Source organism: Bombus huntii, chromosome 6 (genome assembly GCF_024542735.1).
Source record: "Bombus huntii isolate Logan2020A chromosome 6, iyBomHunt1.1, whole genome shotgun sequence".
NCBI classification, from domain to species: Eukaryota; Metazoa; Arthropoda; class Insecta; order Hymenoptera; family Apidae; genus Bombus; species Bombus huntii.
The window spans coordinates 12,545,762-12,572,040 of NC_066243.1; the positions used below are offsets into that span (position 1 = coordinate 12,545,762).

The window sequence follows — 26,279 nt, forward strand, 5'->3', positions numbered from 1 at the left end:
GAATGCTTAATTGGTATTTTTTCTTTCTTTGTTTGGAACTGCGGTGCTCAATTTTTTCGCGAGGCTCTAAGTAATGCTCGCGCTTTCGTTCATACAGAAATTCGATTCGCGCGAAACGTATTTCGCGCCAGCGTCTTTAAATCACTCTCGAAGGTCGAAGAGGAAAACCGATCGTAGACGAAGTGGTGAACGGCAACGCGACACAAACTTGTATTTAAATATCTTGAATAGCTTACGGCTTACGTTACATAATGCACAAGTGATATTTTACTAGTTTCGGAATGGGTTTCGAAATAAATTTAGAATAAAAATATTGGAAAAAATTTGCTAGAGAACTTGAAAACAAATATGCATTCGCAATTTTTTTTATAGAATTATGATATACAAACTTTATTTCTAAAGTATACTTGTTTATTTATTTAATATTTCCACTACGAGATAAAATATTCGTTATTCAATGACAACGCTGTGAAGAAAGTTTCCAAAAAGATTAATTCTGCTAATAATTCTTTCCTAGTTGATGGCATACCGATCAGCGCACTCTTTGACTGGTTTAAGTTAGCCGCGAAAATGTCAGTTTACGTAATGTTTGGATCGTTGAATAACTGGCACACGCGGAAATCAAGCAAAATGCTTTTGATCTCTGAGGGCGTGCCCCAAGGGTGCGCATGATCCTTTTTTCTCTCTCGACGTTCACGGCGGTTCCCTTCTCGATCGAACCCCAAATACGGTGACACGTTCTAAAATGCTTCCTCGAATAGCCAGTTTGGTTTAATTCGCTTGGACTGCTTTGGGAAAAATCTGCTACTCGTTAGCGGTTCTTATCGAGAGATGCCGAGAATACTCGATGCCTTTTTAAATATTTTGAACATTTTCTTAAGGAAATATCATTTTAGTTTCACAAATGGGATTTCTTTACACTTTCTTCTTTTATCCATTTTTTGATCTTGCATATCAAGTTGACTAAGAATTATTTAGGACAACTCGCAGATTTCCAATTTGATTGTTTGAAATATTTCGTCGTAATCCGGTACTAATAAATTCAATCCAATTTCGCGGTTGTTAATTTTCGTCGATTCACCTAGGCGCCTCCGTTGAAGTCTGCGGCCACCGTAACAGGATTTCGCAAAACGGTTGTTTCGCATGCGAAATCCACCTACCAGCACCTCGATTGCAAGAGTTTCTCCCCGTCGATCGTTGAAACGGACAATCAACAGAAACCGCTTGTAATCGAGTAACAAGTAACAATGCTGTTTACTGATTGCCAAAAATTACTTGCCGTAACAAATCGTCTGTTCACAACGAAATCATTTTCTTACGTTCTCGCGAGGGAAACGAAAGCTTCGGCGGAACGTGAATCCTGTCGATTCTCGAGTAAACGGGAATCGATCGACAACAAACGATCTCTAACAAATTTATTGCAAAACTGACGATCGATCGTGCCTCGGTGAACCGTGACGATCGTATCAGAAGAGATTCGATTTATTAATCTGAATTATTAAATGAACGAAACGACTCGATTCAAAGATTACTTAGATGCAGACAAAAGAAAATATTAACAACCGTGGTAGATTTCGGTAACACGGTTGATGGGCTCGCCGTGGAAACGATCCATTTGCGAAATCGTTTGCTGGCGGTGCTCTCTTAGCACAAGAGACGCCCGCCGCGACTGTGGATAGAATCAGAAATCTATTCCCATCGGTTAACAAGGAACGCGCACGCTCTAACGTACATCCGCCGTTGGTTCTAGCCGCCTGTGAACTTTGATACCGCGAGCGATATATAATTATACCGGTTGGGAAATCGATGCTTTTGTAAAAATTATAGGAGTGACGTTCGATTCAGCTACGTTCGCTCTAGGGAAGTCTATGAGATCTTAATTTACGACGTGACGCATTTCTTACGAGCTACTTAAAAAGCTATCGAAAAGTTGAAAAAAAAAAGTTAACATCGGCGACATTTAACGTACGATTGAATCATCTTGTTGCAACAACACGAGAGAGTATAACGATTATACGTCGCTGAATGGCGCCATTCGCCAGCGAACCTTTATCGTAACTTCCCGAAGATACAGCGGCGATAACACGTTAATAGAACGCAGAGATTCACTGGAATCCGACCTTCGACGATGGTTTCAATATTTTTTTCTCGCTAGAAATACACCGCTACGCGGGATGACGAAGATGTTATCCATGAAAACAGCTGAGCGCAGCCACGTGCCTGCAGCTACGAGTATTCAAATTTATTCAATCTCTCTCCGATTTGTTCTCGCTCTTTCAGTCACGGACAAATTGAAATAGATTCCGTCCTATGCGTAGAAATTAAGAATATAATATTATTCTGGCAATTAAACCATCGTCTTTCTCGGTCGATCGACGTCGAGATTTCTCAGAACCGCGAGAAAAAAGGAAATTTATCGGACAAAAGATAGGAATCGCGATGGTATCCTCGTAACATTCTCGCAGGAATCCTGCGGATCAAGGGTCCTAGGATTATGGAAGTAGATGTAGTTTCACGCGTAGGCGCCACGTTCCACGGTATCGTCTACCGCTATCGAGTAATTTACTGTCAGGATGCAGTTTACGCCCCGTAATTTATCCGCCCCCAATCTCAACCTCGGCGTCAAGGGCTCGGTTAGAAATATTACCGAGATTACGTTTGGGTGGCGCAGGGTGCGGCTTGAGGAAACCTCTCGAGTCGGTACTCTTGTAAAAAAAGAGTATGAATTACCTCACGGTTCCCTAGCTTTTCCATTATCGTTTGGGATAGGAGGTCGTGATCGTTTCTTTGTTCACGATTACAGCTTCGAGTTATTTATGCGCCTTGTGCTAGATCTCCAGTCGATCTCCTCGAAGGTTTAAACATTTGAAAATATAGATTCAAATTTTTACAAGTAATTTTTCCCAACCGAAGACAATGATCTTTTTCTGCAATGCAAATTATTTCGCTAAAATTCGTATGACTTTCGGGTTGTAGAATTCCGAGTAAAAGAGAAACCTACTCGGTGATCGTTCCAATTATCGGAAATTCGAGTTGTTTTTCTCTGACATTAACCAGATCAGCCATCGCGTTCTTTTTTACCGAACGATTGTTCGAATTATTACAATATTTCCCGAGGAAGGAGACGATTTCGCTGATAGAACGTATGTCGCGGGGAACAAATCGTTTCGCCAACAGAATCCCCCTTTTAACCGGATCACATAGGTATTCGCGACTTTAATTCGCCGATACTGTTCCTTTAAAAGGCCGGATTACAAGCGTTCGTGTAAGCCAGTCGACGATATTTTATCCGCCGACAGTCGGATGGTTAAATTATGTTCGCGCGGCGTATTAAAACCGATAGCTCGAGTAGTACGTGCTCGTCCAATATTCAAGGAATACGATACAAACCGCGACTGGACACGTTCCACGGCTATTATCCTTTCTCCGGGATTCCAAGTGCACCCGCACTGCACTTCTGTCTCGCAATTATTACAGGAATTCGCTTGTGATGCTTGTCGTCCGTTATACGGCCAATCATAGCGTCCTGTGTTTATGGTAAGTTTAGGAATATAATATAAATCGCGTATCGGTGCTGGCATGAACGGCGGCTCGCGACTTATCCATCGATTTCACGGGAAATTGCTTCTCACTCTCATCGACGACCGCCGTGTCGCGGTTATTATGCCCATACGTTTCGATGTTTTTCACGGTATTACACCAGGGAGGGCGAAGTTTAGCGAGGATAGAATTCCACATCGGACAAAGTATTCCTCGAGGGTATCCGATATCGTAATATCGCAGGCTTGTAATTCCGTTTGTTAGCATACACGCGGAGAACGGATCTGTCCGGTCGAGTACCAGCAAACTCGCCGCTTTGTGTCGCGGCGAAACGTTCTCCGGCCATTATCCTTCCCTCGGGATTCCATCAGCACCCACACCCTCTGCCTCTTGTTCGCAATTACCGAGAGAATTTACCACGGCGTACATAGGTTATGCCATGAACCGCGCCGTGTTGCCTATTACGTTCGCCGCGCCGCATTATCCATCGATGTCTTCGCTGTAGCTCTCGCTGCTCGCCAATTACCAAGAGAATTTACCGTGGCCAATGCACCGATATCAGTTCCTCGACTCCTCAGCCGCCATTATCCTTGGACCGCCGACTGGTTTCGTAGCCATCTCTGCAACAACAACAACGAGTTTCGACGATCATGACAGACATGCTATACGCGACCCTCGCTTGTGTCAATTCCTTCTGACTTCTATTTACCGACACTTTTTACCGTAAATCTCGCCGAATTATGTAAACGAACATAAGTACAAATCACGTTCTTAAGTTCTTGAATTTAAGAGCACCAGATGGTATTAACACACCTTGTTACCTATTACGAACGCAGCGGTAACGTCTGTGTTCGCGTCGTAAAACATTCGCAACAATACGTAGAGGAAATGACTAGCCGAGGACCATAATAATACGTGTAGAACCAGCTATCGCTTTTAACAGCTCCGAACGATCGATCGATGAACCAGGATCCATATTTGGATTCGCAAATAACCAGGATCATTACACGTTACGATACTCGAAATAACCACTTTTACCGTTCATTCGTGTGTATAACGACGATGCTAATTCAGCTTGAACTTGAGTTTAAATTATCCGAGGACCGAAATCAAAGTACTCACCTTCGTAGAGTCTTTGCTCGTCCATACCTATCGCGACGGCATCACCGATTATCAAATGTCAAACATCCAAGATCCTCCGTCATCGCGTCATCGTGCTATTTCCCCTACTCGTCGATTCCTCCGAATAAGGCTAGCCTCAATCGAGCTTCAAGAATCGCGTGTTTGATCGCATTAACCATCGATTGATTAAATATTCGCCTTCTGTATAGTCTATCTGTGAAATTTCTGAAAGTCGTTGCGTATGCAGGAGACGAAACTTTCGCTTACGTCGTCTATCAGCCGCAGTAAGAGATTCGACAGAGGCTGGCAATAAATAAGACAGTTAGGATTTGTGCGTAGCTCGTTAAACGCAACTTGCACCGATTTACTGCTCGAAGTCGAAGTTGAATCGGTAAGAGAATTGTCGAGGATGGTTGGTGTCGTAGGTCAAGCATTTTTCACGTCGCAAAGAAACGCCCACGCACTCGTACGTCGTCAGGGATGTCGAAGCTTGTCCAATATGATTTAATACCGGACAATCGTCTACCTACGTCGTAAATGAGATCCTGTTCGATGGAACGATATACTCTCGATGTTATCTCGAAATCGACCAGAGTGGCGTAATGTGTCTGCTCTATTAGTCTTACGAGATATTGACGTGCGATTTCATGCACCGTTATTTTGCTATTGTTTTTCAATCGGCCGTTGTTTAACCTTTCAGTTGCGAACAGCGAACGTATACGTCTTGGTAAAATCGTTATTCTAAAAGAGCGAGCATTTATCGTGATCTTACGCTTATCGAAGATGCTCTATGCTCTGTGTTTGAAATATTTATCCAGTTTCGAGCACGTTCGTTTTTATCCAACATTCTCGTATCTTTTATCGAACGCATTTAAGTTCTACGTACGTACGTAATGAATTCTGTCGCTTGCACGGTCACTCAATTTACGTTGAATCTATGTACGCGCGCATCTCCGTCATCGTGTCCTATTTCTTACGAGTTACGCGGGAAGAAACAAAATGAAACGGGTATTAAGGACATACACGTTCGCGTACGCTCGCACTTACGTCCCGTGCCCTCGAAAAGCCACGGTACATCGAGAAACGAGGTTTCACCTTCTCCTTCGACAACTCGAACGGTATCCTCGCTCCGTATCTCTTTGCCTTTTCACTGGTGCGAACGTCCGCGACCCGAGGCGACCAAATCTAGACAGATAGCTTTGCTAACAATTAAATATTCCACGTTTCGTGGTTGAAATTCTTATGCAATTACCGAGGCCGCACCATTAGCGCAATTACGCCGACCAACTTGCTCATGAAAATTAATTGCTTGTCACAAGACCCAGCGTTGCGTCAATCTTCCTTCTTCCGCAACTTCTATGAATAATTTTTGACGAAATCGAGTCGCGGTATAGTTGTCAATTTAGGTGAAACAATAGTCGTCTGGTGTGTTGGAAACTTCGATCAATGCAAACGAAGTGCGCGACACGTGTACAGAAAATAGCCGAGAAAGGAAGTTTCACTCTGTCGTTGGTGTCCGAAGCGAGGAACAACACCAATTCCAAAGTCTTGGGGACTCAGCGAAATCCTACTACTCACGGGACTTTCGCACGTGCATTCGCGCGAGCGTGCGCTTGCGTCGAGAACGATAGCGAAAACAGCGTGATAGATGCTTGATTACGCAGCAGACGCTTCACACGAGCAACTTTTCCAAGCAAAATTGTGATTACCTGTTTTTTCTTCTTCTTTCTAATAACAATGCTAATGGTAGAGTGTTGTAACAATTCGGTCAAGTTTTTTTCAAGGCTTGTTCGCAAAACCAAGAAGCTACTACTCTATGTAGGTCGTCAATATCCGGTATCAGTTTTTCACTGACACTTTAGAGAGAAAGAAAGCGGCAGCGTACTGTTTGGCTGTCTTCGATATTTCATAACTACTTGTTTATTACGTTTTCTTCTGGTGTTACTGGGATTAGCGTTTCGGAACAAATAATTTATAATCTTACGTCGATAAATACAATAATAGTCGTAATGGTAGCTGTTCTCATATCTTCGGGACGTCTTACCCTCTAGTTTGTTCGAGATAGAATTTCTGTGGTTAACAAATTCGCTAATAATGGAAGATTGCGAATAGTTACTTCGTATTAATAAAGTTATGCAATCGAGTAATCACTCGACGCGAACACATAGGAAACGCAGTCGCGATCTTGTGGTTTAACTCTTCCTCGCTGGCCTCTGCAATTATTAGCACAGCGTGTAATCGATTCACGTTACACGTAAAGAACCAATAATCGCCCACAGCCATTCGATGTCCTATTACATAAGCGGTAATTTACAAGTAAAATTGAAGAGAATTCGAAACAATGTTACCAAAATAATCTGGCAAGCTTTTAGTATTGTTCTTGCTCGAGAACGAATTGTTTGTTTTAAATTATCGCTTGTGTGAAGTAGCATCAAAGGGAAGGAGATCGGTGGAAAGCACAGATAGCAGAAAGTTCGTAAATTAAACTGAAAATCAAGGAAGGAACACAGTCGTTGAGAATTTCTTGTTCACCCAGTGACGATATGCTATTCGTTCGAGTATTCCTGTCGCACAAGTGTTACGGAGTAAAGATTTACAAGTAAAAGCAAACAAGCACGGGCGGCCTAACGGACGGATTGGTAAAAAACGGAATGCAATCGTTCCGCATAGACGACTGTTCGTTTGTGGGATTACTTTCATCGTGTAGACAAAGTTTCATTGCGGCGCGGCGTAGACAGCGTGTGATCATCGGGCTAGCGCTCACGTTGCGTGGTCTAATTAATTAAGGAATTCATGAAAAAGAATTCAGCGCGATTCTCAACCAAGATATTCGACCGTGTAGTCGAGTGATTGCGTTTTAACCGTGTACACAGCCGCGTTCTTTTCCTTCTTCGTTTCTTCGCGTCAGATCTTTCTTTTTAGCGGAAATTAAAGATCGTCGCCCGATCGTGGTAACTTGTTTTTCTGGCATCGTAGAAAACAACGACAACTCGTTAAATTTTTTCTTCATTTCGATGTGGCACGATTTACATTCCGATCGTTCGGTTGGCGCCGCTATAAATTTTTAAAAACAGCTTCTGCGTCACCCTTTCGCTGAGTTCGACGGAATTCAAGGTATGTGTATCGCCGCGCGGCACGTTTCACTTTCCACGCATACCTACTATTTTGGAATCCACGCGAAACTGACGTAGAACTTGGAATCGAAGAAGCTGGTCCTCCGTGAATGCCGTCACCCGTTCGTTCAGACGTCGTGCGTTTCTTTCTAAGTTTTAGTACCACCCACCATCTTTCTTTCGCACTATTTTCGTTATGACGATGAGAAAAAAGGTAATGTAGTCTGCACTTCAAGGTCGACGTCTTGTCCTTTCCCTCAAAGTCCTCGTAACCAGCTGAAAGAGAAAGGGCAGCATACGTGTCCGCGCTCTGAGATTTCCGAACCACCTAAAAATATCTTGAACCCGGAGTCCGAGGCGTCCTTGTCGATTTCCTTCGTGGTTCTTGAGAATGTTCCGGCCTGATAACGCGCTCGTGCATTCTGCTGCATCTCATTAATCGATTCCGTTACGCGTACACCCTCGAATCTTATAATTGTTCGTTCGTTCTTGGCAAGAGTCGCACGCGTTATCGCTGGCAAATCTTTCGATCGTACCATATCTCGCAGTCTGTCAATGATAAATATTTCACTTTTTGCGTCCGCGTTAATTTACGATGCAAATACATATCAATTCGACGACAAAAGCGATTTGAATAATCCGATAGCGATCGAAGGAAATTATGTCGCGAGACGATTTATGTGTCCAGTATGCAAAAAAATGTCTTTGAAATTTACAAACCGGGCATTATGATGGTATTGTTGTGCTACTTTGGACTAACTTATTGCTGGTTTTTTCGGCGACAGGATCCGCTGAGAATACCGGGTTTTTTGGTGGAATAGAAACTTTTTAGTTCAAAGAACCTCTGTTTATCTTGTTTAAAATGCAGTCGCTCGACGAGACGTAAAAAAATGAACGTAGGACCTTCAAAAGCAGGCCTCCTACCTTTCGCTGCCTATGCAAATTTTTGTCGACGTTGACGGCCTCGATAAATCAAACATTCAAACGAACTACAGAGAAAGAATAGCTGCTCGAATATTTGACCTTCGTTTACGAAACCTGCTCTGGTTTCCGGCCACCCTCGGGCAACAATTTTTAGATTGAGCAACGTGCAGATAAGATCTCGATTCTTTCGCTTCTAGATCGCCTTACAACGAACGTAACCTTGTCCTTTTCTCCCTCGATTGTCCTTTTTTCCTTACACTGGCTGTAGTTCGGCGAAAATAAGATCGGACGTAACAGATGTAAGTGGCATACATTTTTTGAGACGTTTTTGCGAAAGGTTCGAGCCACGAAGATCCGCCTTCGAGAGTCGCCGAGATTTCATCGTGGAATTTAAAGTAACAGAAACATCGAAGCGCCACTTTATATTCACATTCTATGTTAGTTACGAGCTATTATCGATTATTTCAAATAGATCCGCCGTCTCTACCCACCGACTTCTCTGTCTTTATCTATCTCTCGCTACACCGAGTTCTGTATGGACAGAATTTCCATTTTTTAGAAATTTTATAAAAGTCTGCGCGCCATGCAACGTATAACCCCTTTGACAGCTACCCACGAAGGTTGCGCAAATTGCTTACGAAAAACAAAAGAACCATAAGGTTTGAAAGACCTCGGCGAGCGAGGAGATCTTATCAGAAGCTATCGGTGGACAATAGGCACGATAAAGGTGACAGCAAAAAGGCACGAAACTAGAGAAAGAGAAGGACGATTGCTCCTTTCTCGAGTGGCCGCGATCGGTAACGTAAAACCTTGATCGATCCGTGGGACTGATTCTGCACACTCCCACGGAAATCTGACGGTAACCGTATACAGTATTAAGAAACACGCGTGGCACGTAATCGGCGCGCGTGTTAGAACGCACGACAGACCTTCCACTCGTAGAAAGGCGGATTAACTGGGCTTCTCAACGTCGCACGCACCCGCATTGGTGTTCTTTTCCAATTTTTTTCATTCCCAATAAAAGATCAAATTCCTTTGTGCTCGCCGTGACGCCGCGATTTTTAACGTTCGAATATTCGTATAACGCGATTACCTATCACGACGAGCGTTTGCCATCTTCTCGGTTAAATTTCCTGTCACGAGCGGTGACGTTCGATCATCGTGTAACGGAATAATGAGATCGAAACTAGGAAATCGCAAGAGAGACGGCGAGTCAGCGATTTCCATTTCGCGATGAATAGCGTCGACCTTTATAACGCGATCGAGATCCTTCCGGTTGAGATTTACCTGGCCAACGGAGAAAGTAATTACGATTATGCGCACGCGTTATCGCACGTATCTTTCCAGTATAAATCTTTTTCTTCGATGGTAAGCGGAATCTCCCATGACTCCGCGTCTGTATCGAACGCTTCGTGTGACATAACTTTCATGATCTAACGAGATCGCGAAGAAAATGTTTCCGCGCGAACTGTATGGACGGCATAGCGGAACAGAACGTAATCGGTGTGCCGAATTGGCAGCAAGCAAGTAGTTCGTTCACGGAGAAAGTTATATTGCAGAATATACGCGTTAGAGTGCCGCGCCGCGAGTACGCGGTATTTTTTGTTGGTGAACCGTGCGTTTCTCGGCATTGCTGCGCTTATCCGGTGCGCTAATGAGATCGAAAGGGAGTTCGATCGCTGACTGGTTGACTCTCTTATTGAAATTCAGGCGAAACGCAGGCGTCACGTTCGGACACCGACGTTAATAACGACGGACGAACGCCTGGAAATATTTTGGTCTGAAAAGAAACCAACGGGACAGGTCACGATTTACCTTTGCATATCGGGAGTCAGCGGTGGAAGGACGGGTTTCGCGAGAAATGTGTCGCAACGCAGCAAAACTCGTGCAGATCACTCGCGAACGTATAAGGCAAAACGTGGAGCATGTCAACGATATATCTACGGGTGGATTTCTCGCGTCTGGAAAGGCTTCAGCTGACCCTCTCTCGTTCGACGTAGAACGCTATCGAAGGGACGTATCTCGGTGTCGAGAGTCTGTATATCGAGGCAAATACGAACATACTGACGCACGCTGACCGCCTATCGTCTCGACGTTCGACCTGTTGCTTTTGTGCATCGTACGACTCGTTTCGCGTCGATGCCACCTCGCAAATCGACCCCTGTCGAGATATACGACCGTGGAAACGCGTAAAAACGATAAAAATCATGACGCGTACGCGATCGAGAAATATGTGTATAGCACGCACAAACGAGTTACCGGTTCTCCCCAGGAAAGTCCGGCTGGTCTTTTTTAGTTTTGCTCAACGGAACCCAAGTCCCTACGATGCGAACTCGTAAACCACAATTACGATATTCCTTTTTGTCCCCGAACGATCGATGGAAAGCGAGAATATCGTGTTTCTTTCCTGATCCATTACCTGCCGCTGTTAACACCTGAGAAATCGCCCGCCAACGAGAAGCTCGCTTTTTGTATCGTCGTTACGCATACGAACATATATAATTCGCGTCATCAATTTTTTCCCTTTTGTTCTTAACTTAACAAACGGTGTAATCTTTCGTACGTGATCGGTGGTTGCTTTATCGTCTCTCGAGCTCTGATCCTGGCTAGATCATGCTGTATGAACACGTAACAAGAGTCGGCGTGATAATTTAACACAGACGTACGCATATTTACGTACATAAGCGTACGTACAGCTCGCGATCGCAGCCGATTGTATACCAGGCGCTTATGTATTTAAGCGCGATATCTCTCCTGGATTCACGGGTGAACGCGCGTGTGCGGCGTTCACGTCTCAGAGTTCACGTCTAGGTAACAACGCCTCTTGCATCTGTACAACCTTGGAACTCGTTTTCAGGTCGATGAAACCCTTACCAGCAGGGATTTACGCTGCTACAGGCACGAACAGTAGATCCGTTGAAGAATCGCGCGAAACGACGTTCGAACGTGTAGCTAATATTCTATCGAAAAGTCGATCGAACGTATGCCGATGGGCAGGCTATAAATCATAATTTGCTGATCGTTAGCGAGACTATTAGCCAGGGGAACTAGTCGCGCGAAAAATCGACGAGTCGGGCAATTCCATCTGAATTTGCGGTCATTTACCGTGAAGTGCATTAGCGATCCCTTTCCGTTCGGTCGGGGGCCGCTATTTCTTGCGCACCGACGTTACAAACGGATATACAGCCGGGACGTAAGAGGCGAATTGCACGAAGCAGGAGTCTATTAAGAGCAGAAATAACCACGGTGTATTACACCACGAGATCGACCCACGAACCCAGGATTTAATCAACACACCGAGCTATCGATCCTAATTGTCATCTAATTATCCACATTATCTCGAAGGCATATCGTATCTTGACGGCGATCTATCGCAACACCCTCTGCGAGTGATTTTTCCACTGTTAACTCTTGGTTCGCGTTTAGTTGGTAAGTCAAGAGGGAAGGAGTATCGGGAACGAAAGGTCAGTTGTTCGCCTTCGCTCCTGGGAACGTTGCATCGCGAAAATTTCATCAACTTACTTCGTCGGTTAGGAAATTTTTAGGCATCGATGCAGATCTTGACACGCTTATTAAAATCAAGAACAATCATATCGTTATCTTAATGAAGAACCCCGCGTAGACATCGCTACTCATTACCATATGGTTGCGAGAATTGGACGTGAGGATGTCTCGCGCAGGACAAATTTTGAGTCACGGGATATTCGCGCAATCCCGTGGCAACAGAGATGGTCCAACGTCGAACAAGTTCAAAACAATGGCAAATGAAACGATGATTTCGCCAACGTACGCGTATCGCAACGATCGACCGCGGCAGCGACAGCAATGTCTTCAGTTCCGTGAGTGAACGTACACAAGGCGTTCGAGTCGGACAAGAAGAAACGGGTAACGCCTGTGTAGGTATTCCAGCAGCCTTGGGACGCGTATCCAGCCTTTCTCTGGATCGCAAACGCGATTCCAATTGGCGATTGTCGCCGAATTCTGTTTCTTCTGACCCCGGACACGACGTCCCGCTCTCGTGAAAGTGAAATCGCTGCACCGGACCTTCGGCACGAACGTATCGCTTGACTTGGCGCGTTCTGCGTTCGGACAACCCTCTTTTCAAAGCCGACACCTCGCAGTTTGGATATCGAGAGTATCTTATTCTTTTCTCCTTCGATCGACGGATCACGATCGCATCATGCCACGTTTTCTCGAAATCCAAAAAACGCGTGTCACGTTTGAGACGCTTTCTCATTGGCGACACCTCGAGAAAGCGGAAGTTGGCAATTCGATAAGTTCCTCGTCGAATATCGGAGACGCTCTAATTCCCGAGAACGACTCGGCGATTTTATTTCCAGTCACATTGTCGCGATTTCGTAACGCGACGTAATCGTTCTCGCCGATCCAATTAAGGAGCACCTGCATTAAGGGGCGCCAGTGACGCGCGTCGATAACAATATGATAATGAACTTCAGGTGTGGTGTTGACAGAATCGTAACGCGCGAACGAAAGTGGATGCACGTCGGTCGACCGGTTACGCGCGGTTATCGTTCCGAAGCTTTTGTTCCTCGCTGTAAATGGTGCGAAGGTCGTCACCGATTTGGAAACGGGTGGAAGCCTGCGCGATCCACGCTCGCGTGACTTTGATCTATTTTTCAACGCACGATCACGCTCTCCATCACGATCCGGTTGCATCACAGCGAAGCCTTTTGTGTCGTCCTCGCCTGCACGCGCTGTTTAATCGCTCGACGAACGGGCTCCTGGAAACGATTCAGCGTTTGATTGCTCAACCAGGAGTTCAAGTCTCGTACCGCCGCCTAACGCTGCGTTACTTTTCATTATTAATAGAAATACCAAGATACGGGTAAATACACGAAGGTTCGCGAGCACCGTTTCACGGAGAACCAAGTCTATGAGATAGAGAGAACAAAAAAGAACGTGCTTACGTTAATCGTTGCATCGTTCTAAATGTTTTTTACGTAGAAGAGTGAACGCCATAGAATCTGATCTGTTCATTTGAAAAATGTCGGCTTGCACAAAGAAAACGTATGAATCGAGTAGAGGGATAGCTCCTGACGCATTGGGTCAGCTGGATAGAACGTCATTGAAAATTTACGTAAGATTTGCGCAATTTTCGTCCGACGATGATGTTTAGTAATGATGATGCTCGCTTTCCTTTTCCGTGGAAACGATGTCTTAAATTGCGTCTACAAACGCAAAACTTGGTTTACGTCTGATTTATAGCACGTTTCTGAGGAGCTTGCACGCGGGAGAAAGCCACGCAACGGGGAAAAAAAAAGAAATCGCGCAGCAAGAAAATACGCGCGTCGTCGATGATTTGATTACGAAATCGCGATGCGTGAAGAAGACTCTAGAAATTCGTTAAAGCTGAGACCATCTCTGTTCCGTCTCACCGATCTGGAGACACGGTCTTAATTGTTTCGCGAGATCAACGATCGGATCGATAACAGGTAGAAGGTTGTGTACGAAGACAATTGTTTTAACGAGCCAGTTGTCCGTTCTCCTTGCGTAACCGTGCGTCTGCCGTGTGCATAGCCTTGTCAAGAGGAGTCGAAAAGTCGCGAAGAGGAAAAATGTCATTTTACGTTACACGGTGCTCGAGATAATACGACGAGCCAGACGCTTTCTGCCTCGGTTAATCTCGGATTACGCGCGAAGATACATAACCGACTACGTACCATTTGATGAGTGAACACCTTTCTTAATCTGCTGGAGTCGGCAAGATTCGAGTTACGTAAAAATATTACCGCTAACATCTCCCGTCCACTAGTTTAGAAAATTTTACACATACGACATTTATGTCGCCCACTAATTAATATCTGCTCGTAGAAAAACACTGCATCCCTTATGATCGGCGTACCATTCGTCTAGCGAATTGTACTTGGTCGAATTCCTTCGCTGGGTATCGCGCTTGTTAAAGAAACGTTCCGAGCATACTCGAGCTATAGTTCGACAATACGCGGCGAAACGTCGAGTCAGTTCACGCCATTCCCGGTGGTCAGCTGATTCGATTGAAACCAAGATCGAAGGCGGCCGCGTACAAACGTTCACCTCGTTACATGGCAGCGGCTAGTCAATCCGCTAGTCAGAAAGCCGTACAACGAGACGTAGGTGTGTGCACGTCGATTACGTGGGTGCAGTGACTTCCACGTCGACGCGAGAGCGAGAGAGATGCATGTTTTAACAGGAGCGTCGAGAATGAAACTCGCTCGCGCCTCGGATAAGCTATATCTATCTTTTCTCTCGACGCGTTACTACGTCTATTCTAACGATCTACAGGCCATCGGTTGCCTCACCTTAAATCGAGGATGGCTGGCTAATGGTTGGCCAACAGCGTTAGCTTTCCTAGCCTTCACAGCCTTTGAACACAATGAACGTTGCGCGTGCCGAAAATTAATTGGGACGAGAGATAGATCGAATCGAGGGGGTATTTGTTAGGAAACGCGAATAGAAGCAAAAGATATTAGGATATTACCGGTTAGATCGCTGTCACCGATAACTTCGTTGCTGATTTCTACCGATTACTAGCTAGCATTCGCGGTAACGTTGAATAGATAGTCTGAATGTTACTTCGAGACGGTATTAATCGCGAGAAAGAGGTAATGTTTAGGATTCAGTGACTATAATAACCGACGGTACAACGGTTAATTTCCATTCGTACGAAGAACGGCAGAACCGATGCACGGGTTCTCGTGTAGAACCACCGCTTTCCATAGAAAGTTTCGCGTCCTTTGTTTTCCTCGGTCGCGGTTGTCTCGCGACGAGACATCGAAAGCATTCAAGATCGTCCTGGTATTACGAATGACGAAACGGACAGCCACGTAACGATACTCGTGCGTTCAGTTATATCCGGGTCAGGAACGTGTCGCCCCTAGGAATCTACTACGTTTATCACCGTATTTAACCACGACGAGGTACTCTTCTCCGATTTCCGCGAATTCTCTGGCCGTTCGTCGATTACTAAATGTTAACCCGACTTCTGCGACACTCCGTCGCCTCTCCTTCTCTTTCTGGAGGCCACAGCGTGGAACATCGACCGAGTAAAAAGGAGACGAGGGCACACTCGATGTGTATCTGTCTGTCCCTTGGAACCGTTCACCTCATTACGTACCCCGTTCCCGCACACACAGCGCGCGGACGTGTGTTTCACTTCGTCGAGCGTTTACGTGGGTGTGCAGCGTACCGTATCGGATATCGAGCGCGAAAAAGATAACGGTATGCCCGGCCCGCGATAGCGAGAGTGAGATCAGATGCTTTCGAAACCTCGCGGACGTTCGTGGCTAGTTAATACACGGGAATATTCTCATGGAAAATGCCCTGTACCGCTTCGACAACTAACGCGCCATACTGAGAATCTATAATGTCATTCTATCGATAGTTCTGTCTTGAAGACTCGAAGAGCGTCTTGGGTTCCTCGCGTTTCGTAGTCCGTGATCGCAAACTCGTATTTCGATTTGGGTTATAGCCGTCGACCTGTGGAACGAAGAGAAACTTCCATGTTTAAAATATCGCCGATACAGGCTGAGAAAAATGAGCGTGAATAGTAAAAGATGTGCCTAAATAACGATGATGTAAGATATCCGAAAGTAGGTACGGTTCGACGAACACTCGTAAATTAATTCGGTGGTCAAACGTTGCTTTGTCAATATCAAGCATTTCGGTCTACTTACAGACTTGCTAACACGACACCGATGTTGAAACTTTGCGTACAATAGTAGTTTATACTTCGGATATACCGAACGTCGGATTTCTTGAAATCACGGCTACAAGTACTTACGGGCACAACAGATCGCGCCTGATCACTACCTTCCTTTTCCACTTGCTTCATCACGCGAGTCTTATGCTCTCTTGTTCCACTGAGAGCATAGAATTTCGCAAAGTGATCGTTTCGAGTCACGCGTAGAAAGGCAAGATTAACTACATTTTGACATCTATCCCTCTCTTCTCCTCGCTTGTCATTTTCAATGGAAACAAGCGTTTCGAATTTACGAGTAATTTATCTGAAAGATTTGCACGAGATATTCATCGTTCAGGATCTTTTCCGATGGACGTTACGTGCCCCGGATTTCGATATTAGCGTCGTGATTCACGACGCCACGAATCGGTCGAAAGTTAACGGCGAGATAAAGGGAATCGCGAATTCATGCAAATTTCTAAGGAAATTCCAAGCGGCTGCGCGCGTTTCGCTTTGTTTACGACACGAGATGAAAATTAGAACGGAGACGGTGGGAATGGGTCTCAGGAAATTTTGAAACGAACACCGTGTCCCGCTTGTTGCACCTTTCTAACTCGTGGCTGTACGCGAATCGAAATAGCAAAGGTTAAACACGTTGTTCGCACACGCCCCTATAACTGCGTAACTTTCATGGCCGATCGGTACATTTCCACGCCTGTGTGCATTTCACGCGATCAAATCTATAGCATCGCAATTACGAATTGGATCCGCGGAATAATTTTTTTCAACAAACGTTTTGTCTGTTATTTAACGATAACCGCGATATATTTTCGGAGCGTGATTCGTGAGGATTAATGCGGTGGTTTGTTTCCATCTTCGAATGTTAATATTTGTCAGAAGTTAACTTGCGTAACCCTTCGTCTTCGTACTTTCTTTGTACTCTCCTCTCGCGTCACAAGGTAATCTCTCCGAATTGTCTTCGTCGATGCAACGAACGTTCGATGTCAATCTCGTGGCATAGTAATTAATCACGTGTTCGTTCGGAACGTAATAATCGTGCTTAACGAGGTAACCGCTTTCTACGTTCTCCGTCTCGCGCGATTTTTGCATAACCTGAATTGCAAGGTTAAACAATCGGTGATTCGTGCTTTCGACCACCTACTGATTACTTACCGCTTCGACAATGCTATCATCTCGAGAAACGGCAGCGCCTTATACGCTTCTTTCATACGGACTCTTTGATTATGCGCGAATTGCCGCTGCCTTTCTGACGTCTTGCACCGATCTCAGATCGATAGCGGTTTCTTCCGCATCTAACGCAACGAGTACCTTTATGCAAGTTGTTATCCAGCAACTTAATTTACGAATGTTTTAAAAAAACTCACTCACGTATCTCCTTTCACGCCTACTTTCCTCTTCCTCGTGCTATGACTTCACGAATTTACTTTCACGACGATTCGCGCGCTCATCTACCTAACGGTCTAAGCGGAAGGTTAAGGTCCTGTTTGAATATTCGGTGAATCCGCTGCCCACGCAGCATCAACGACCTCGTCTTCCGGCACTTGGTCGCTACTTAAGTAGAAAGAGATTTGTAAGGGGAGAGAAGATCGTGGGATCGAGGCACGAATGCCGATGAGGTCGGAGTATCTTTAATAACGCCGAGGGATCCAGCGAATCGTGAGTAGGTGTTCCCAAGTGATCCGCAGGATTGAAGACTGGAGCGAGGGGCGTTCACTGGTTACCATTATGCATTCGTGTATATCGGTGAAGTTGCAAGCAGCCCTGCGAACAAACGCGATCTCTCAGCGGTCTTTCTCTTAAACAGACGATTAATCACGGGTAAAAGGGTAAGGGGAATGACGCGCAGCCTATCCCACGGCATCCCGTGATTGTAAAGTTTTATTTCGTAAAATATGTTTCCGATCGCGTCGCGTACGTCACTGTGAGTCACGTTCGCGCTGTTGCGTCGTCGGTCAATAACTTCTAATCCGAACAACCGTTCGATAACGCGACGTTCTAATTAGCCGCTTCGCACGTGGGAATTCGACTCGATAGCTTGCCAATTTCTTCTCAAACGTTAATACGTAGGTATATTCCGGTGGAAATCGATCGTTAAAAGCAACTAGCCATTATATGCGAGCGTTACTTTCGCGCGCTGGTCTTTGCTACCGATATTTGTTAAATAAACTACTCGAAGTTAGCAGTTGATACGTTCCATACTAACGTTAACGTTAAAAGAATGATTTAATCGCGTTGCTTCGATGCAGGCTGATTGAAAAAAGACTTTTGAAAGGTATACGATTAAACGGTCGGTCGATGCAGAGTCCGATATCGTTGATTGGAAGAACGGCGGAAGTCTTCTAACTTCGTTTGGCCGATCTCGCTAAATTATGGTCGGTGTTTCGCTTTTATCGAGTCGTCCACTGGTTACGAAAGCGCGCTTGTCTCGTTCTATCCAATTTGTATTACGCTATTTGTATTACGTGTTCCGTACGCCAGGTAAAACGGAATTACTGCGGGAAATATCGAAGGGAAACAGGCGGAAATACGAGTACGAGACCTCGTATTCATCGCCACCTCTTTTGGCAGATGCGTCTTTTCACTTTTAAGGCCGTCCAGTGGACGAGGCACCGTTACCCGATTGCATCCACGTACTAAGACGCGCGTCTAGAAACACCGATTCACTTGACCAAGAAGCCTGCGGCCTTGTAAATTCTCTTTCACCCGAGGATACTCGGTTTACGGCTGGAGTAGAGGGAATCTCGTCGATCTGACTAGAAAACAGTTTCCATGGACGCGATGGCACAACTATCGAGGTCGTGTCTTTGTCGTTTCACGATACGACTTGCGTATCGGAATCTGTTAACACCTGTTCGGTCGCCGCTCAAGTGGTACGTGATTCTTGCTTTTTTGCTAATCAGTTGCCTAATAGACTTATCCTTTAAAAGTTTCCTTTATGAATATGAAAAAGAAAAAGACAAAAGACGAAACGTCTTAAAGTGGAAAAGTTTAGCGCGTGTTAGCTCGACATGGTTAGCTCGACAAAGCTATTTGTCGGCGATAAAATGTCGCTGTAACGAATATTCACAGTCCGTAAATGAAAACGTAAGTGTTACGAAAGCGGGTGGTCGCACAATGCCACGAAACTGTATCGCTTTCGAGAGAGAAATTCCCCAAGAAAGTTTTCCTCGGCGAACGTAATTGGTCCACGTGATGTAGAAACTGGGTCGCAAGTTATTCTCGGTCGTCACGTTCCATCTTGCAATTGTACCGCTGGGATTATGAATTTAATTGCGAACCGCTAATACAATACTCTCGCAATTACTGCTAATTATTGGCGCGCGTCTTCGTTCTGCTGATTCGTACGCGCTTGCTTGCACGACACTTGTCGACGTTAATCGTCAGGGAACATTTCCACCTTTCACTCGTCCACCCAATGTCGAAAGGATTAATTCTCACCTAATCCGAACACATGGCTGGATTGATAGACGATTGCGCAAAGCATTATGCATCTTCTGATTATTACCATATACGATGCCCATGCGCGGAGACACAGCACGATGCACATCTCTGTGATTGCTAGTTTTCCACTTGTCCCTTCCTTTCGAGGTCGTTCTCCGTCGTTTAATAATGAGAAAGGTCGACGGATGTTTCACCGAATCCACTGTTTCCACTTCGTTACTATGCATTGCTCAATCCTTTTATCTTTCATCCTTCCTAGATAAACGGATCTGCCTGTCCTCGAAGGACGGCTACGTAATTCGTAAAGAAGAAGAAGGCTTCGATCCTAACGAGAAACGCGAGACAACAAATGGCATGCGCGTTTTTTAGACGCGCTGTATGAGCCGTTTCGTTATGGTCGCCGATCATATCGTGTTCCAAGACTGTATCGGATTGAATAAAACGCAGGGTGTAGCGGGTGACGGTAACCGGTGCGGTTACGATTCGATGCTCCATTTAAAGTGGGAATCGGTTCCCAAAGTCACGCAAAGAAACCTAAAAACCGTTACACGGAGCAGATATATTCGTTAGATTTCCCAGCCCGTAGGCGTCACAGGTATTCGTGAAATCGACGCGGAAACGATTCTGCTTTTAATTTATTGCGAATCAAACGCAATGCTCGTTTTACCGTTCGAACGAAGTACGCGGTGCGTCGATCGAGAGAAATGCTTTGATTTACAGACTCTCGTATCTTTCTCTCTCTCTCTCTCTCTCTCTCTCTCTCTCTGTTGAAGTCGGAAGTCTATTCAACGAGTCGTATAAATTCTCGAGATTTACAAGAACGACAGGAAGGCGATGCTTGAAATTCCTCGTTTTTCGTGATATACTCGGCAAAACTGTTGAATCGCGCGAAATCCAACGTTCCGATTCCATGCCAAATGCGAAAAACATCGAAATTAACAGTGCGCCTATCCGTTGTGCGGCAATCGCGGCTGGCAATGAAACTCGAAGCAACTCACGACGTGAATCGTACTTACTCGTGTTCTCTGACTTGGAATGACCCGCCAACGCGATAGGCCCGTGTTTTCCACGCTGTTTGCTCGATTCACAAATTCCTCTTTTTGCTGGCGCACACAACGATCAAGATTGCGAAATTCCGCTCCGGTGCACGGACAATCTGGGTGTTCGTGCCGCGAGGAAACTATATCGGAAAGAGAAATCCGCTTAGTTTGGCGTTGATCGGTGGGACCACTAACAGCGGTTAGATAGAGTAAGCAGGCTTCGAAACTGTATCACGAAATTGATGCAAACTGCTGCGCTTCCGCGTAGAAATCGGTAGTAACGTGTACTCGATTATGTTAATTACATTCAATTTATAAGCGATGTCATTTGTTAATGACAACATTTCTTCCTACCTTGATTTACGATCCAGCTTAATACGGGAATTATAGTTTCCCAATCGCAACTGATAGTTCGCTTCTTTCGCTTCTGTCAGGGTCTTTCAATTTCAACACGATCACAAAATATTTCAATTTCTATAAATTTCATCATCAACTCCACCCAAGAGACTGATGGAATCAGTTTCAAAGTTTACGTTCACCCTTCCAAAACAAGAGAATTCCATAAATGGGAAGCAAAGACAAGATTCGTTGCCTTTGGTGTGTTCTTACAAAAAACTAGGGATTGCGCATTCTGGATCTATAATAATTATACACTTTTCCTTTGCGTAATTGGACGCGTGACTCGACGGTAATTGTGCGCGCAGCTGATTCGATCATCGAGCAATCCTTTTCGATCGCTAGGGAGTAATCAAATTATTCCGAGATCGTGTGCCGGATCGTTGGAGAAGAACACAGGAAAGCCTAAGTCACGAGGAAAAGTTCCGAGTCACCTATCGACCGTGTTATTCAATACAGAGACCGTCTCGGTAATTCGTTGCCGTTGCACAATTTAAAAAATTGAAAATGGAAAAGTTTAAGATCTGAATTTATCGTACCAACAAGATGTAATTCTGTAATTCCGCGACTGCGAGTTTATTTGGCGGGAACTCAATGCAACTGGAGTATGCTTATGATATTACGTTGCTACATTCCCGGGCTCGCGCAAACGTGATTCGGGTTTGTACAGTCTAGAACGGTGTAATTGCTGCTTCGCGTTGCATGCAATCGCGAACGAAGGTATTTAATTTGCCGCAACTGTATGGACCTTTATTAATCATGGGAAAACTCGAGAGTACAATGCATTAACAAGCGAGTCTTACATATGGAATTAGCTGCAACGAAGAAAGGACGGATTATCGATGTGCTATATGGCATTCGATTGCGTAATCGTATTGAAATTGCAAGTGGCGGACCATGGGTACCGCGGAAGTATCTTGATCTCTTCTCAGAATTAATGGGAACGAACGTTGAAAATAGACGTCCGGCTTGAAATTCTAAGCAAATTTCCGTGCAATATGTTTAGCAAAGTGGCAAGGTGGACACGCGGTAACCGCGGACATGCACGCGCCTTAAACTGTTTAAACTGTCCGATATTATGCAAGCCGTGTTCCAGTTTTAAAGCCCCGCTTCGGTATTCCAACTCACTTTCACTCATTCACTCGCTAACTCTTTTATCATGACTTCTCTCGCTCGCTCTTCTTTCTCGGCCTGCCTCCTTCCCGCGTTCTTTTTCTCCCTCTCGTTGCCATTCGTATGACTTTCACTTCTCTTAGCTTCGTAAGTCGTTCCTTCCTCGCCCCGCGTCTTTCGCTGCAAACTTCCACTTGTAACGCCTTAGAAAACCATAGTCCTATGATTTACAGAGTGCCCCGGCGACTCTCGTTGCTTTGCAAACTATGGACGCGAATCGCTCCACCGTTCGATACTGAAAATCGCTTCCCGTTTCGCGGTTCCCGGCTATCGCGAACTTCGACGGTAGCCTTTTCGAACGAAGCCCTTTTTGCATGCACGTTTATCTCGAAAGATCCGTATCTCGTTAAAAACACAATCGTAAACCGCGTAATTTACGAGGCAACGGAAAGTTTACGATGGCGTTGTGGCGATGAAAATCGTCCTCCTGGTTTTCATATTTCGAAGGAGTTGTTCGTTTCGTTTTGCACGGACCAACTGTTGCGTGATCCTGCGATCCCAGGAACGTACGGTATTCAAGTACCGAGCTCCTTGCAATGTGGGAGATGTTATTAGGTTGTCGTTATGATATTTACCTCGTAGTCGATTAGAGAGGTCTGTAATGCGTCAACGGCTGATTCCAGCGTCTCGCAAAGCTATCCTCGTCTTTCGTTACATACTCAGCCAGCTTTATTCTCAGCGTGTAAAAATTCTAATTAGCCGTTCTAACAGGTCGCAATTACGTAATTTATGGACTGACGAGTTTGTTATAGGTGGTAAATAGGCACCTTACATGGCCGTAGGTCGTTAGAGGGACGAATTTACGGTAATATCGGTACCGAGAAACAATCTGTTTCTTAAATTTCGACTATTATCGCCTCTGCTACCAAAGGTTAGACACGTTCCGGGAAACCCCTGAAATTGCTAGTTTTACGACATGTTTAGGCGTCACTTAAGTCGGCGCTCCTATTGGTTTTGCACGGACAATGATTTTATGGTTTCCGAATTATGTTTGAACGACCAGCAAGACCGTGATTAGGTAAAATACCAACCGCTGGTACTAATTTCACGGAAACTCACGCGTACCAAGTTGCCGACGATAATTTGTTAATTATATTGTAAAATATTGTTAAATTGTATTGTAAATATTGTTAAATATTGTATTGTTAAATATTTGTTAATACGTTCGTGATTCCATGGTATTGATGATACGTTTGCCGATCGACTTATCCCATTTTTACATTCGTGTCGAACAAATTGGTGTCTCCGATGCGATTGGTCCTGCTTCATACGCTTTGAAATATGAGAATTCCAAACGCGAACACGAGGTAGTTAAATTATAGTTTCACGGTTTTTCCAATTACCACGAAATCGTTAACGATTTAAAATCAAAAGTCCGGTAGCTGCCGATGTAAAGCGCGCTCGTTAAAACGCGCGTTACGATAATCAGCGCAACGTAATCATTTCTCAGCTATACATCGAAGAAGGCGTTCCTCCAGGATGGCTTTATTGTGAGCGATAATGAGACCACGTTGTCTGTCTGGTAATACAGTTCTCACATTTCTGCAACATTCAATAAGGCTGAATGGTGTAACTTTACATCCACGATCTCCCGCCTCTCTTTGCCACCCACCCCCGGTTGATGTCATGTGAAAATTCAGCGAGTATCTCTCTCACAAAAAGAACCCGCCGAAAACCGCAGCTCTTGCGAAACCCGGCTCGGCCGTTCAACGAGTTTTGTAATTTTTCCGTCACAATGAGCCGCGCACGACCGCCACTCCCCCGTTTATTCTCCATTATCAAGATTTTAACGAGAGGAATGTCTGGCCGAGCACGCGCCCTCCTACGAATCCGCGAAGGCTTCTTAACACGTCGATCAAACGATAACAAGTAGCTCGCGTTGATTGGAAAAATAAAATACACGGAGACATATTAACAACGAAGGTCAAACGACTAAAAGAATGCCAAGGAGCACGGTCAGAGAATGTACGCGTACACGAGTGACGAAAAATTGGAACGCGCGTCGAAGGTGGGACCGCGTTTCATTTGACATTTACTCCATCGCGGCCAAAGTGCGCGAACATTCACGGGATCAGTATATTATTCGCCTTTCTAGAACGTCTGAAACACCTCTCGTCATCGGCCCTGACGCTCGATCGCATTACATTTTATACGAACGCCAGGCAAATGTCAGAATCGTACGAGATCCGTAAGAAATCTTATTATCCCTCTTAAGGAAAGAGGATTCCTCACGCGAAATCGATTTCACGCCAGGAGAAAAGATCGCGCCGCTACGGAGGAAATTGAATTGCGACTCGATGCGATATCGCAGTAAGTACTGCAACGTCGCATTCCTTACAACAACGACGAGATGGGTTATCGGTATCGTATATCATTCCTCCGAAAAGGAAAGTCGTAAAGCGATCGTGTTCCAAAAGGAGAATCGTAGGAATTCGTGGTCGAAAGGGTCGACAAATATTTAAGGATCAGCTGCCTTACCATTGCGGCAAGGTCGACGTCGGTCTACCGGAAGGTCGAGAGAACGGTACCAGGATATTCGTCCGAATGCTCGTTTTGTCGTACCTTCTGAACTATATTCTCTTCAAGGTCGATCCCGTCACGCAGTCCAGAGAGCTCACTTTCCTCCATTTCGATTTTTCCTGGTGACCTTCGTCGCGACTAGTTGATACTTTCAATGACACCGGGAAGAGCGCCAAGCTGCGTCTCCTTGCTCGAAGTACATCCACGAGGACGCGCGTTGCCCTCGTAATCGTCGCCACGTTCGATAAACAATTCCAGCAGATAGTTTGTTCGCGATGACCACGCGATGGTAATTGACCACGATGATTATAGATGGTATTATAGGTGGTTTAATAGGATTTACGCAGCTTTTCGTATTACGAAACGAAAGTGTGATTCATGTGTGCCGCGATTTAGCGAGGTCGGTCTATTAACAAGGTATAAAAGTAAAAGTCGCTTGGGTGGGAACGATTGCATCTATAATCATATTTTCTTGTTTGTTTGCCAAGGGCTGCCACGTTAATCGCGCTTCGCGGCGCACCAGTTTCCACAATTCCGTGTAATTTCAATTAACGACTGGTATCCGTGATGTGTCCACGCATGTTACGAACAGCGACCGTTACGAACCACGTTAGGTCGCTAATAGAAAGTACCCTCGCGGTTACAAACCAGGCCGTTCGTTTTTACACTGTCGGACGAAGAAAATTTCCAACGTGCGTCGAACCCTTGCCGCATGACTTCATATTTTACTTGCAAAACTGAAAGCATTTGGATGGAACGCCGCGAAACTGGAAGGCGAAGGTTGGCCAAACGGTTCTTGTTTCTCGTGCTTTTTGTTCCTCGGTGTTATCGTACAGAAAAATGTTCTCCGTCTCGTTGAACAATAAGGGCGTGTTAAACTTGCGAAAGAATTGAATTTCCGACCGCTGCCTCGATAAACCGGTCTTGATCTAATTAAACGCGTTCTCGGTGATCGATCGCGTCTACGAGTTATTACGCGAGGCTTACCTTCGCAGCGGCTCCGATACAACCCGCGTCTCCAATTACAGTTGCTTAATTCTACCGATAACGGGTGTCTCTTCTCGTCCTTCGCATCAACAAAAATTCATTACCGGTATCCCGCGCGTCAGATGCGCGCAGCCTAATGACAATTATGTAATCGCTCTGTTATTCCTTCGCCGCACATGGGAAGGTAAAGAAACACACCGGGAGTTCGGCGTTCCACGGTTTCACCGCGCCTCGTAGCTCCGCTGAGCGCAAAAACGTTGACCCAGAAATGCTTTCGATGCACGTGGTTGCTATCGCTTTCGATCGGCAATTGGGGAAAAGTTG

The 26,279-nt window shown here is 45.2% G+C and overlaps 1 protein-coding gene and 1 long non-coding RNA gene across 7 annotated transcripts in view; one reads left to right on the forward strand and one right to left on the reverse strand.

Moving 5' to 3' along the window:
* The window catches only part of LOC126866542 (uncharacterized), a 43,850-nt gene that overhangs the window by 4,047 nt on the left and 13,524 nt on the right, over positions 1–26,279 (forward strand). The window lies entirely within an intron of this gene.
* Positions 30–25,051, reverse strand: LOC126866561 (uncharacterized). 2 transcript variants are annotated; one of them, XR_007689923.1, is made up of 4 exons: positions 24,927–25,051; positions 17,763–18,159; positions 17,551–17,690; positions 30–4,160 (listed from the first exon to the last, which is right to left on the reverse strand). It is a non-coding gene; the product is annotated as an uncharacterized LOC126866561 (long non-coding RNA). The 2 variants fall into 2 exon arrangements; XR_007689922.1 differs by lacking the exon at positions 24,927–25,051 and adding an exon at positions 20,856–21,071.